This window comes from Meleagris gallopavo, chromosome 28 (genome assembly GCF_000146605.3).
Source record: "Meleagris gallopavo isolate NT-WF06-2002-E0010 breed Aviagen turkey brand Nicholas breeding stock chromosome 28, Turkey_5.1, whole genome shotgun sequence".
Classification (NCBI taxonomy): Eukaryota; Metazoa; Chordata; class Aves; order Galliformes; family Phasianidae; genus Meleagris; species Meleagris gallopavo.
Window position 1 is genome coordinate 1,663,703 of NC_015038.2, and position 7,549 is coordinate 1,671,251.

Consider the following 7,549-nt stretch of genomic DNA (forward strand, 5'->3'; position numbering starts at 1 on the left):
CACAGGGACCCATCACACTGCCAGTGCGGGAGTCGGTGCGCAGAACTGCTCCTTGTCATAGAATGATAGAATCACAGAATGGCCCGGGTTGGAATGGACCTCGAGGATCACGAAGCTCCAACTCCCTGCCACATGCACGGCCACCAACTTCCACATTTAATACCAGCCCAGGCTGCCCAGGGCCCCATCCAACCTGGCCTCGAACGCCTTCAGGGATGGACGGAGCATCCACAGCCTCTCTGGGCAGCTGTTCCACCACCTCACCGCTCTCATCGTAAAGAATTTCCCCCTGACATCCAACCTAAATCTTCCCTCCCTCAACTTCAAACCATTTCTGCTGTTATCTCCCCTTTCCAAGAGCTGACTCCCCTCCTGTCTGTAGGCTCCCTTTAGGTACTGCAGGCTGCAATGAGGTCACCCCGCAGCCTTCTTTTCTCTAGGCTGAACAAGCCCAGCTCCCTCAGCCTGTCTTTGTAGGAAGGTGCTGCAGCCCCCTGATCATCTTTGTGGCTCCTCTGGACCCTCTCATTGTCCTGAGAAAGGATGCATTTCACTCAGAGGGTGGTGACACACAGGAACAGGTTGCCCAAGGAGGCTGTGGATGCTCCATCCCTGGAGGCATTCAAGGCCAGGCTGGATGTGGCTCTGGGCAGCCTGGGCTGCTGGTTGGTGACCCTGCACATAGCAGGGGGTTGAAAGGAGATGATCATTGTGGTCCTTTTCAACCCAGGCCATTCTGTGATTCTGTGATTCTAAGACTCCACTTTGCTGTGTTGTGTTGCTGGCCACCTCCCTGCACAGACACACGGACACAGAGCCAGGAAACACCTCCAGAGCTCCATACTGGGCTTGGCGGCTGCACTCCATTTGGAAGGCTTTGAATTTTATTATTTTTTTTCCCAACGTTTCTCACGTATTTTTATGTCGGTATTGTTTGTTCTCTGCTCCTGTGCACAATGTATTGTTGGAGTAATAAATGCTGAGTTCCCTGTGCTGGCTTAACAAGCCTTGTGTGAATCATTCTGCAGTGGGAAAGAACTTGATGGAATGAGTGATACTGCTCTCTGCTCTCACGTCTGGGGTGGGAGACAATTACTTGCTTTCTGCTGTAAATGTCAGCACTGTCAAAGACCGACTGCAGCCTTTGCTCTTCAGGTCTTTAATTCTTTTGAAGGAAAGCATTTTTTATTGTTAGTGACATTTTTGTTTGTAGAAGTCAGCCTTGGTGCTTCTGAAAGCTGACCTTTGTGTCAAAACCCAACTTAAATAGCAAGTTGGTGTTCTGGGCTTCCACGTATGTTTGGGAAATGCTCAGAAATTCACATTTGCTGATCTTTCCAGCATCTCTGTTCAAGATTTCCAGCCTCTTTTTGCAGGATTTCCATGTCCTGCCTACAAAGGGAGGCACGAAACTTGCACCTCTTTCCAAGGTTTTGTAGCATGTGTGGCAGCAAAGATATTAACGTATTAAAGAAATGGCCTTATCAAAAAGTTAATTGCTTCTAACAGCACACTGGGAGGTGAGCAGGACACCTGCCAGGCCTGTTCTTTCCTAAGGTCTCAGCCAACTGGCCCAGCCATCACCTTCTCTTGCAGTCTGGCTGGGTTCGTTGGCCAGCTGGATGCTCCCCAAGGCCCAGGGCTGGGGGATGTTGCTCCCCTGCCTATCCAAGCATGTCAAGTGTCATATGGCAGCTCTGAACAGCCAGTCAGTGGTACAAAATCAGAAAGATGGCATTGTGTGGAGAACACGGGCTGGAACGCCTGCCTCCACCAATTATTCATGCTACACCGAAAGATCCTCCCTCCTCTTTCTGTGCCTTCCTGAAGGGTCTGTTTGCAGGAGGACCCACAGCCTCAGATCTGAGGTTTCTGCCTTGCTTGGGTGGCTCAAGATCTTTCTCTTCTTAAAACAGGGAGCAAAGTTCTTTAATTTTTGAATTACCTCAGAGCTGTAGAGTAATATTTAGATATTAGACCTTCCTTGTGGCTTGGCACCGAAGCTTATACTTGTAATACATAAGTAAGCCTAGGTTCAGCTGTTTTGAGCTGAAAAGTGATCAAGTGCTTAATTTATCCAAGTCAGCTTTGAAACAGTGGTATTCGTAGGTGCCCTTTTACGTTTGGTGGGGAATGGACTGAAGCAGCCATCAAAAGGGAATGGCTGTTTACGAGGGTGGATAGTGATAGGATAAGGAGGAATGGTCTTAAATTGAGACAGGGGTTAAATTGAGACAGTTTAGGTTAGATATTTAGAGGAAGTTTTTCACAAAGAGAGTAGTGAATGACACACTGGAACAAGTTTCCCAAGGAGGTTTGGATGCCCCATTGCTGGAAGCATTCAAGGCCAGGCTGGATGTGGCTCTGGGCAGCCTGGTCTGTCTGCTGGCAGGTGACCCTGCACATAGCAGGGGGTTGGAACTGGATGAGCATTGTGATCCTTTTCAACCCAGGTCATTCTATGATTCTATGATTCTATGTCTTCTGTTCTCCAGGTCTACACAAAGGCGGCTGCTGCTGAGCACTGCAGTTTTGGCATCTTAAAAAACAGCATGAAATCAGATCAGGAATTATCCCAGGCATGGCACTCTCTCCCCACAGCTTCCTTTACAGCAGTTGTTTGTTTATCATTATTTTAAATGGTGCTTCTCCCAGCGCTTGCAATATTCCAATATAAAACAAACAAAAACCAGCATACCTATAATTATTGGAAGCATCGAATCTAAGTTGAGCAATACTGCATTTTCCAGTATGCCCAGCATCCAGGACCTATTGCACATGTCCACGGCAGATGCTGTGCTCTAGAAAGCTCTGTCACAGTTGCAGGACTGAGCTTTGTGATCTGCCAGCAAATGATGAACAGCAAAAAGGTTCTGGCTTCTGCTTGGCTCCTGCTTAAGGTCAGTGTTCTGGTCAGTTTTTTAGCCTCCAGGATTGCATATGTCCAGCGAGGCTGATATAGAAAGGAGCAGAATATCCGTGTGCTCCAAAGTAACGGGAACCTGGAAGAGAACAGGAAAATGAAGAGCATTTCCTCAGTGGGATTTCCCCACAGCCCAACATTTGGATTCTCAGTGGGGACAACACTGCAGGCTCTGCTCCCTTCCGCTCCGCAGCAGTGTGAGCAATGAGCAGATGGTGCAGCGTGGTGGAAAATCAGGACTCCAAGAAAGCACAGAGTTGAAAGCAAAACCCCCTTCAGCAGAAAGCAACGTGGCTTATTTCAGCATAAAATGAAAAATTGAGATCCTTGGGCAAAAAATAGAATATGCCTTCAGAGCTGTACTTACTTACGTGAACTGCCTCGTTCCTTCTCGTTGGAGAACACATCTATCCCTTCACAGCTGAGGGCTTCCTCATCTCGTTTGCTGTCTTTCAGTTCATTGATCTTGTTCCTCAGTGCTTTCACGAGGCTGTTCTTTGTTGAACTAACAACCGTGCTTATCTCTGAATTTTCTTCTTTTTACTTTATTGCACACCGAAGGCGAATCTTTCAGAATTTCTTCTCGCTGAGGCTTCAGCATGACCTAAATTGCATCCATTGCCTTTAAGATCCACTGGGCCATGAGCAGCCATCCAAGGTAGGTAAGAATATCAGATCAAAAACTTGGATTCTGCTTCTATATTTGTGCATTAAGTGGTGAGTTCCCCCTGAAAACAGAACCATTTATTCCACGGGGTTGGTTGTTGTATGCAGTCTCTGCACTTGTGGCTCTTGAATTCCTCTCAGGCCCATACCCCACTATGCCTGCAGCCCTGAAGTAAAGGCTCTCACAGCCCCAGTTGGGCTCCAGCCCCAAAAACTCCACGGCCAGCACTGAAGTGTGGGGTAAGTGCTAGGGCAGCAGAACTGCTGCTCTCACTGTGCTATCCGGAGCTCCAGAACGATTGGATTACAGCTCGGCTGGCTGCATTTCTGTGACCTAGATCATCTTCATACTAGCTGAAAAATAATTTAGCAAACCTTCGTATAAAAGCTTATCCAAGATTAAAATGAGATGATATTTATTTATTGCAAACTCTGGGCAGTCGTGGTAAACCCCTCATCACTGCCATAGCTGAAATATTTTATCTGAGCTGATATTCTGATGGCTTCTTTTTGTGACTCCGTAATGTTATCATACTTAAAATGAAATCCTGCGTTAGACTTGCCTTTCTCTAACATAAAAACCAAAATTATTTTTTTAAGACATGGGAGGTTTAGTAGTTCTCATTTAATTGCAAGCCTTGAGTAATAACAAAAAGGTAACGTGTATCTGAAAACCAAGAGCTTGCTTTGACTTTATTAACTTTCTCCTCAGAAATACTCAGCTGTGGGAAAGGATAACACATGTGTTTGTGTATCTGTGTGTGAGCGTGACCTCTGCTCCTCACCTCCTTCAGCACCCACCGTGTTAGGCTCCAAACAGCACAGATAAATAATGCAGGGCCCTCGCCTGGGACAGCTTGCTATTTAATTCATGCGTGCTGCAGAGAAGGGTCAGAAAAAGACTGGAAGTGGAATGTGGGAAGAATAAAACAGTAACGTTCTGTCTTTGTAAGTCATGGTGATTAAAGATGGAATGGGGGAATTTGGTGGAGTGACAAGCTGCTTGCTTACTGCCCCTCTGGCACTATGCATGTTTTTGGGCATTCCCTTCCAGATCATTATTAATTGTGCATGTGAGGCTTTTCAGTCTGGAAGTAGCTGCATCAGTGCCTGCTTCTGCAGTGGTGGTGAATATGAATCCACTATCTGTGTTAGCATCAATGGTACTTTCACTGTATGGAGAACACACACAGTTACTATGGCAGTGTAAACAAACACATACTACCCTCCTCAGAGTGATTTCTATGTGCTGCAAAGTACAGAGCATGTCTTCATCCGAACTCGTTTGCTAAAGGAGGGTGAGATTATCTCACTTTTAAACTATTTTATAAATATTATGGAAACCAAGACTTGTTCTGAGTAACTCCACATCTTAGCAGATATAAAAGACAAATCCTTTGAAGCTAAAGGAATCAGACAAGGCAGGTGCTTGTTTACAGTAACTACGTTCAAACCCATAATGAATGTATTTTAAAAAGATGTACACAACTTGACAGCTCTGGAAGCCAGTAGAAATTCTCTTGGAGTGCTTTATTCTACTCTTTCAAAGAGTTAATACAGGATTAGCTGTAGTGGATGGAGAATAAGTTCCAGAGAAAGAGATGGATGAATCTGCAGTGAGTACTTAGTGCTGGTACTCGAGATGCCTGGATCTTTCTTTGCACTCCACGTGTCAGTCTTAGGAGGACTTGGAACAATGCAAGCTGGAAGCTGAACACGTGATATGGGCCCTGCCTTGCTGCTGGAAGATAAGTGCTCTGTGATCTGAAGCAGTGAGAAGCTGACCTTGATATGAGCGTGCACATCTTGGGTGCTTTACACAGCTGTTTATCCAAAGCTGATATTTATATATGTAGGTTCACAAAGGAAGGAATCTTGGGTGGAATTAAACTGAATATGTACTCTGCGCCTCATAGAATCATAGAACAGTATGAGTTGGAAGGGACCTTAAAAACCAGTTAGCACCAATTCCCTGCTGTGGGTAGGGATGCCTATCTCTGCATCAGGTAGGACAAAACATCAGGACATGAAGTGGGATCATAAGAGGGACAAAACGGTGGTGAGTGCTGTTTTGGGGAAATAAAGTACGCACTGAGCAGTTAGGGGATGACTTAGCCCTAGAAGTGTTTTCTTCTAAGCCTTTCTTTCTGCTAACAATTCCCCTGGCAGTCGCTTGGGCATTTGCAGTGCAGGCGAGGTGGCACTGCTGATGAAATCTGCGATGTGCAGACTTCAGCTTGCAACAACACCACACTGTTTCAACATCGATGAGAAATACTTAAGCTGACATTCACAGATAATTGACTGTAGGAAGCCCACCAGTTTTTCAGATCCACGATTTATTTTTTTTTCTTGTTCAACTGCTCTAAATGCAGTGTGCATTTCTACGTAGTGTGGTAGCATCACTCTGCACCCCTGGGACAGCAATGGAGGGAAAGTTTTGAGGATCTGAGCATCTCTTCCATCAGACACGGCCTTGTCTCACCTTGAATCATGCCTCTACCACCAGCAGCTCCTGCTATGTGTGTTGGAAGAGCTAAGCCCTTGATACATCTAACTTATGGAGCTGGGGTTTATTAAAGCACCAGGTACTATGGTTGTTACAGTGAGCTACCAGAAATGATGGGGTGGCTGACTAGTGTGAACGAGCAAATGTCCATGGCGTTACTTTGGAGGTCATGTAAAAATAAAGAGACAGAGCCTGTGCCACAGCTTTCAGTACTGTGTGCGTACTGCAGGGAGTGAGGGTGGCTGCAGGAGCTGATCTGATGCAGCCCAGTCAGCGAGGGACAAAAACAAAGGAAGATGGGCAATGAATCTGCCAGTGGCCGTGTCCTGTGCAGCATACAGACATCGAGATGGTTTGGAATCCCTCCCTCCAAACTCCAGTGGAGGCTGAGAAAATTGATTAAGCCTCCACAGACAGCAGTGTCTTTCTGAATTAAAGCAATGTGTCTGAATGTCTCATTAACACGGCATGGCAGAGGACAGTGATATCTGTATCCAAACCACTGAGTTGTACCACAACATGCCCGCTATCTCAGGGAGAGGTGAGGGAAGCAGAGAGGAGCAGCAGCTCAATGCATGGGCATGTTTTATCACCTCTTCTCTACCCTTCCCCAGTGAGCACAGATACTCCTGACTGCTCTTCGTTGTCTGTTTAAATCACATCAATTTAAAAGGGTTATAAGAGGCTGCATTTAATCAAAGCATTTGTTACATCCACGTCTCCTTTCCCAGATGTATCCAGAGAATTATCTCATTGGAGACCCGTTTCCCCTTGAGGACCCAAGGGGAATATCCACTTAACAATTAAGAACAATTGGAGCTAAGAGGATGCTGGATGTCACCTCCTTGGAGCAGCCCAGCCCTGCCATCACCATCTGCCCGCCCTGCAGGGCTGAGCTCCCACAGCAGAGGTGGGTGTTGTGCTCAGATATTCACGGGAAGATCTCATCTAATGATATAAAACAGCAGAGCAGACTCAGCCACTTTTTCTTTCGTGTCTTTCTCCCTGTAAGGAATGCAAACAGGAGGAATTTCAGAGGCGTGATGGAGACCTTGGCACACCCAAAGCCATTACAGCACACTGGGGCTTCCTGGAGATGTCAGGATAACAGCAGTTGCGTGTTGGTACAGTGTGAGCCACGGCTGAGACCTTTCAGATCCCACTGCCATCAATGGAAGCTGCACTTCCAGAGCCTCTGAACCGCGGCGACAATAAAACCCATGTGCATGAAACCACCCACAATTCAAAACAAGTGCTCTACAGAGGGCAGTAAGTAATGCACATACAGAGTATTCATGCATTTGGATTCGACTGAAGTTCAGAGCTGCACCATGGTTATATTTTGTTTTATTTGTAGGCAGGACAGGGCAGGCACACAGGTAAACACAGCCCGCCAAGAAACAGCGCGCCAACCCAGCGCGGCCCCGCGGCCGTTGCGCCCCCTGGCGGTG

General features: G+C 46.5%; 1 long non-coding RNA gene across 1 annotated transcript; it reads left to right on the top strand.

The window, feature by feature from the left end:
- The first annotated feature begins 5,464 nt into the window (after positions 1–5,464).
- LOC104914475 lies at positions 5,465–7,543 on the top strand. Its single transcript, XR_004162054.1, has 3 exons — positions 5,465–7,008; positions 7,111–7,367; positions 7,456–7,543. It is a non-coding gene; the product is annotated as an uncharacterized LOC104914475 (long non-coding RNA).
- The last annotated feature ends 6 nt before the right edge of the window (positions 7,544–7,549 follow it).